The sequence below is a fragment of the Panthera pardus genome, unplaced genomic scaffold (genome assembly GCF_024362965.1).
Source record: "Panthera pardus isolate Hobbes unplaced genomic scaffold, ASM2436296v1 HiC_scaffold_27, whole genome shotgun sequence".
In the NCBI taxonomy this organism is placed as follows: Eukaryota; Metazoa; Chordata; class Mammalia; order Carnivora; family Felidae; genus Panthera; species Panthera pardus.
In genome coordinates, this window is record NW_026526843.1 from 109,826,892 (window position 1) to 109,833,648 (window position 6,757).

Below are 6,757 nucleotides of genomic sequence, written 5' to 3' on the forward strand. Positions count from 1 at the left end.
ATATACACCTAGAAGGGCAACTGCGGGACGTGGGGTAATCGAACACTCAGTTTCAATAGATTCTGCCAAATAGCAATGTAGGAGATTTTGGGGGGCTCTACACAATATGAAGTCTATTTTCTAGTAAGTGGAACATATACAGTGCGAGTATTAAGTTAATGCAAAGAGAAACAATTTAATCCTCTGGAGTATCATTAAACGTGTTTAGTAAAATATACTGTTTTCCCCCTTATCATAATTCTGCCTCCAACTTGTTATGTAATCTGGATGAACTTCCTGACCTCCACTCCCCCTTAATCCAACCAGTCAAAAGTCTCTCTGAAAACACTTTCCATTCATTTATCCAGCTAGAATGTTATGAGTGTTAATAAGTTGGTGTTTGCGAAACAAATTCAAGCCTCCTGCAAAGCGGTGCACATCTTCCCCGGAGAGGTTGTGTCTAAGGTGGCAGAGTCAGCCAGGATGTGCTCTGCACACCTGCCCTTTAGAAACATCTTCTCCAGAGCTGTGGATGCAATTCAGAATCTGGAACTTTGTTTCGGTGGTAAAGAACAACGGAATATTCTCCTGCAGGTTTTAGCGAAAGAGAATGGTGCCTTTAAAGTGATAAAGCATTTTGCAAGTATAGAAGCTGTTTGACTGTCAAGGGTGGGGCTGAAGCGGAGAGTTGGGCAGCAGTAGAAGGAGCCAGAGAGGGAATTCAGAGCGTCCCCCCCCCCCCTCCCCGGTCTCTACAAGTAATTGGAATTGTAGAACTGAGTCAAGGCCCCCAGGCCTCCATTTTCCCATCTGTAACATGGGGTACTTTGACAAACTAGTTAGATGGTCTGTAAGTCCTATCCAGATCTAATTTTTATTCCGTGAACGTGCATACGGAGGAGATGCTAACAGAGAGAAAAGATAGAAGGGCCCAGAGGTAACTCACTCCGTATCCCACCCTCCCACTCCTCCCCCCCCCCCCCCCGCCCCCCAACACACATACAAGCAGAGTGCTGGGAATCCCGGTTTCTAGGTATCCGGTGTAACCTATCCATCAGATAACCATGGGGCTAAAAGCTTCCCCAGGACATTTTCCTTTTACTGATCTCTCCAGATCCCCCTCCAGTGGTCTGAATTTTGACGTCTGCATTGGGAGTATTGTGGCAGAGGGGCGACCTCGGGGTTCCCGCTCGTCACAGTGCACCCCGCTGAAAACGGTGAGACAGGCATTTGGATACCAGGGCGACCCCTAAAGGTGAGAGGCTGGGTTTGGAGGTTGGGCGTCTCCCGGGAGCGCGCCGGACCGGACGCCGGGCCACCGGGAGGTCTCGCGGCGCGGGTAGTCCAGAAGCGCAGTGGGGGCCTCTGCAGGCGAGGGGTGGGCCGCCCAGCCCCCCGGCCGCGATTCTCCCCCCGCCCGCCGCGCCGCTCGCTCACACCCTCCCCCGTCGGCGCCCCGCCCGCTCCCCACCTCCGCGTCCAGCCTCCGCGCCCAGCCTTGCCGCCGCCGAGCGCCGGACGCGCCACGCCGCGCCGGACAGCTGGAGAGCGGGCGGGCGGGCGGACCGGCCCGGAGCGGCGGGGGCGGAGCCAGCCCGCGGTAAAGGGGGAGGGACGCGGCCGGAGGGAAAGAAGAAGGAGGGCCGGAGGGCGCCGGCAGCCAGCCCGTCTGCGGGGACAGACAGGTAAGCGCGCGGCGCTGGGATGAGTCCGTTCCCTTCGGGCTCCTGAGACCCAGCACCGCCGTCTCCCCCCCGGAGCTGACAACGGGCGCGGGCAGCTCGGGCGGAGCGCCTGGACCTGGAGGGCGACGGGACAGCGGGGCGAACGCTCCCTCCGCCCGGCTGCGGCTCTGAGTCGGAGCCCGGGGCCGCCCTGAAAGGCAGAGGCGAAGCCGCCGAGCACCCGGGGGGACCGCACCCCGATAGCCGGGGAGTGCGCGCCGTGGGAAAGGGGGCTCCGGCGCCGCGTTCTCCGAGGGGTCGGGGGACGGCGTGTGTATCCAAAAGCTTCGTAAGGACTCAGACTCTCCCCACCCCGCCGGGAAACGGAGCCGCGAATCGTGTTCACGCGGGCGGTCTTCGAGACCAGACTCCTGGGGAACTCAGTTTACCGCTGCGGGCGGAGCGCGAACGCGCCCAGGGCCCCGAAGGGCTTGGCGCGGCGCTGTTTGGCGGGACCCAGAACAGGTGCCCGGGGGCGCGGCGGGATTGAGCGGCAGCCCGGGGCCGGGGGGGGGGGGGGGGGGGGGGGGGGACGGTGAGCACCGGGAGAAAGAGGAGGCTGGAGGTCTCGGGTGAGAGCATTCCAACAGGGACTTGCCCTTTTGAGGCTCCGGTACTATGTGTAAGGTGAGGAGCAGGGGAGCCGACGGGCTTTGCCAACGCGGGTGAGGCAGACGGCAGAGGTTTTCCGTGGCCGTCTGGATAGTGACCCTCCTTAGTATGTACCGTCCACACGAATCTCCTGGGAATCTTGTTAAAATGCAGTAGGTCCGGGTTGGGGCCCGACCGTCTGCATTTCTGACAAGCCCCCCACGTGATGCGGGTGCTGCGGCTCCGTGGACCACATTTTGTATGGTAGGCACTGCAGGAGTACGTTTTGCCCAACAGGCTGAAACCCTCAGGAAAAGCGAGAGATTGGGAGAGGAGGTCGTAAAACTTTACAACCCCAGTTGCAGCGCAGACACACACGTGAAATCATTGCTACTCACTTAGAAGCGAAATGCTTTACTTTTCTTACCAGCTCGCTAGCCAAATACATGATCTGTTGGTAGAGCTGGCTTCGTGGGTATGAAACCTGTATGTGGTTTTCATGCTTTGCTGTCGCTGTTGAAATTCTTGGCAATTTCTGAACAAGGGGCTTCGCATTTTCATTTTACACTGAGCCCCATAAATTATGTAGCTGATCCTGTCTGATAGTCACCATAGACAGAAAAAGGACTCATTTCTTTGATCAGGGTTGGGAGCTGTTGGGTGATGGAGAATGAACATTTATTAAGCCAAGGTCTAACTAGATGTTACAGTTCCCCCCATCTTTCTCCACTTCTCTTTGGCTATTTTAAGAGCTAAGCCTATGAGTGTAACCTCAGTTATACATGGTATGCCAATATTTCTTGCTTTATTGCTATTCATAATTAACAATTTATTAAGAGTTTAGTTATTAAAAGACAATACAATTAAGTTCAATGTCATAATAATTTGTAAATTAAGTGACAAAGTAGGTGTTATTTCCAAAGGATTTGGGGAGTCCTGTTTTAGTGTCCCGAAATTTTGCTTAGTTAAGATCTGGACATTTCTTGGTTTGGGCTGCGTTTACAGCTCAAATGCAAAGCTGGAAAACAAAAAGTGGCCAAATTTTGTAGCTGTTCAGGGATATTGTTTTACAGGGCCTCAGCGCAGTGCCAAGCCCTGATCAGATTCCCTCTGCTTTTATCATTCCCACATCCCTGCAAGGTGACTTTCCTTAAAGGGGGGGATAGAGCAGATTTTGCTGTTGAAAGACACTGAAGAAATGCAGGGTGTTTTCTGTGTGAATAATTCTTGCCCAAACCCCACAGATTCCAGGTATGTGTGACTTTCCTAGAAAAAAAAAAATTGTCGGAAACACAGAAAAGAACAAAAAGTTGAACTTTAATCATGGATATGATTTTCTTCAGCAGAGGGAGAAAAAGTCTGAGAAATGGAATTTCATGGGCAAGTTTGGCCAGGAAAGGCGAGCTGCTGTGTTTTTGGTACCATGAATAGCCTTCCAGAAATGGCAAAGTGAGTTTGCTCAGGTGTAGGGAGAGCCAGTTAAGAAGCTGCTTTGGTGTGGCTTATGTGTTCATTCTGGGGGCTCTGGTGTGGCTGTGGTGTGCCTGAGTCCGGTTTGGGACTCAGAGGGGGACATCGCTGTATAGGTTTTGGACTCAGAGAGGGATATCACTACGTTCCTGGTGCTTTCACTGCTCACGAGAAACTGACAAACACATTTTTCCATTTTGCTGCCTAAGAGCACGAAGTCCCTTTCAGATTCAGATACTTGTTACACACTGGGCAGAGCACCATTCAAAAAAAAAAAAAAAAAGGTGGGGGGGTGGTCAGAGAAATTATTTCTGTGATGTTAATAATTGAAAAGATAGAAAGGAGATTCTGCCTTTAGTAAAAACTTGGGAACTGGTTTTTATGCCTTGCTGAGAAAGGCCTTCCCTACCCCAAGATAGAGGGGAAAAAATTCTTTTAAAATGTTTATGGTTTTTAAACTAGGTGGGCCTTTAATCCACATGGAACTTATTTGGGGGACATGGTATGAGGTGAGGGTACTGAAAGTTAAGAGATGGGCTAAACATTTGGTAAAAATTACCATAAAGTAAATTCTCTCAATCAACTAAGATTCTGTGAACACTCTGTTCCATTTTATAAATCTGCCTAATTAATTCTTGAGTTGATTCCATGTTTTTAGAATTGAGGTATAATTTATGTAGAATAACATCCACCCTTTTCGTGTATAGTTCTATATGTTTTGACGGATATATATAGTCCTGTAACGAGCACCACAGCAAGATAGAGAAGAATTCCATCAGTCCAGAAAATTCCTTATTGACCCTTTGTATTCAACTTCCTCCACCACTCTCAGCCCCTGGCAACCACGGCTTTGTTTTCTGTTGCTATAAATTGATCTTTTCCAGAATGTCCTGCGAATGGATTCATACACGATGTGGCCTTCTGAGTCTGGCTTCTTTCACCTAGTATAATCCATTTGAGATTTATCAGTGTCGTGTGAATCGATAATTTGTTCTTTTTTTTGCTGAGTAATATTCCACAGACTGTTTATCCATTCACTGACTTTCGGTGGTTATGAATAGGGCCGATATAAACATTTACATACAGCTTCCTGTGTGCATATAATGTTCATTTCACTCAGGTAAACACCTAGAAGTAGGATTGCTGCTGTATTGTGTGGTTAATTTAACTTCGTAAGAAACTGCCAGACTTTTCCTATGTGGCCACAGCAGTTCACTGCCACCAGCAGTGTCGGAGAGGTCCGGTTCCCTGCCCTGCTCGCTAGCACTTGGTATTGGCAGTTTATTTTACTGTAGCCATTTCACGGGGTTTGTGGTGGCAGCTCTTTGTGGTTTTAGTTTGCACCTCTCTGATGACTAGTCCTCGTGTGCTTTTTGGTCGTTTGTGTATCTTCTTTTATGAAATGTCTTTTTCTAAATTGTGTCGTTTGTCTTAATGAACCACATATCTGGATGCAAGTCAGGTAATCTGTATTGCAAATATTTTCTTTTAGTCTGTGGCTTGCCTTTTCATTTGCTTTCTTTTTATTTTGGTTTGAGAACACCTAACTTGAGATCTACTGTCTTCAGTTTTTAAGTGTGCGATATAGTACTGTTAACTATCAGCACTCTGTTGTACCGCAGATCTCTAGAACTTATTCATCATGTACAACCGAAGCCTTATGCCCATTGAACAGTAACTCCCTATTTCCCCCTCCCCCACCCCCGGCAACCACCATTCTACTACTATTCGTTTCTATGACTTTGACGATTTTATTTTGACTTGTTTATCACATGCATGCAATTAATGATATATATTTTTTGAAGAGGAGAAGTTTTAAATTTTGATAAAAGTCTAACTTACCAGGCTTTTTCCCTTCATATTAGATAGCAGTTTTAGGAACCTGTCTGGGAAATCTTTGTCTACCTCATGTTTACCAAGGTTTTTCTACCGTGCTTTCTTCTAGACATTTTAGCTTTATCATTGATACGTAGATATATGACTTCGTTTCGGTTAATTTTTGTATGGGTCAAGGTTCACTTTTGTCCGTATAGATATCCAGTTGTTCCAATACCATTTGGGTTTTTTTTTTAATGTTTTTTTAATTTTTTAATTTATTTTATTTATTTTTTTAATGTTTATTTTTGGGAGAGAGAGAGAGAGAGACAGAGCGAGCAGGGGAGGGGCAGAGAGAGAGGGAGACACAGAATCTGAAGCAGGCTCCAGGCTCAGCACGGAGCCCGATGTGGGGCTCGAACCCACGAACCGTGAGATCATGACCTGAGCCGAAGTCGGACGCTTAACTGACTGAGCCACCCAGATACCCCTTTTAATGTTTTTCTTAAAAAAGTTTATTTACCTTTATTTTGAAGAGAAAGTGGGAGAGGGGCAGAGAGAGGGAGAGAGAGAGAATCCCAAGCAGGCTCTGCACTGGCAGCATGGAGGCCTATGCGTGGAGTGGGGAGGGGCTTGACGGGGTTGGGAGAGCTAAACTCACAAGCCCTGAGAGCGTGACCTGAGCCCGAAATCAACTGTCAGACGCTTAACCTACTGAGCCACCCAGGCGCACCGCCCTCCCACCATTTGTTGAAAAGACTGTACTTCCCCCCACCCCTTGTGTCCCCTTGGCCCCTTTGACAAAAACTAATAGGCTGTACATGTGCGGGTTTATTTTTGAACTCTGTTCTGTTCCGTTGATGTGTATGTCTATCCTTGTGCCTATACCACACTGTAGGTCTTGTACATTCTTGTTAGGTGAATTCCTAGATTGTGTTGTGTGTGTAATTTTTATTGCTTTTAGAAATTGTATCATTTATTCCCATTTTATTTTATAATCACTATACTCTTATAGAGAAGGGCTGTTTAATTTTTTTGGAGGTCTATCATATTCAAGCCATGTTACTGAACTTTTATTAGTTCAAAGTTTTTCCAGGCAGTTTTCTTGGATTTTGAAGGTTAGATAGTCAAACTGTCTGGAAATGAAATAATATAGGGATTCCCGCCCCAACCTCGAA

The 6,757-nt window shown here is 48.0% G+C and overlaps 1 protein-coding gene across 2 annotated transcripts in view; it reads left to right on the top strand.

Annotated features, from left to right (window-relative positions):
- The first annotated feature begins 1,557 nt into the window (after positions 1 to 1,557).
- The window catches only part of ADGRG2 (adhesion G protein-coupled receptor G2), a 122,255-nt gene continuing 117,055 nt past the window's right edge, over positions 1,558 to 6,757 (top strand). For both annotated transcript variants that reach the window (XM_019431651.2, XM_019431652.2), the window contains exon 1: positions 1,558 to 1,664. The gene's annotated coding sequence lies outside the window, so the exon portion shown is untranslated. The remainder of the gene's footprint in view (positions 1,665 to 6,757) is intronic.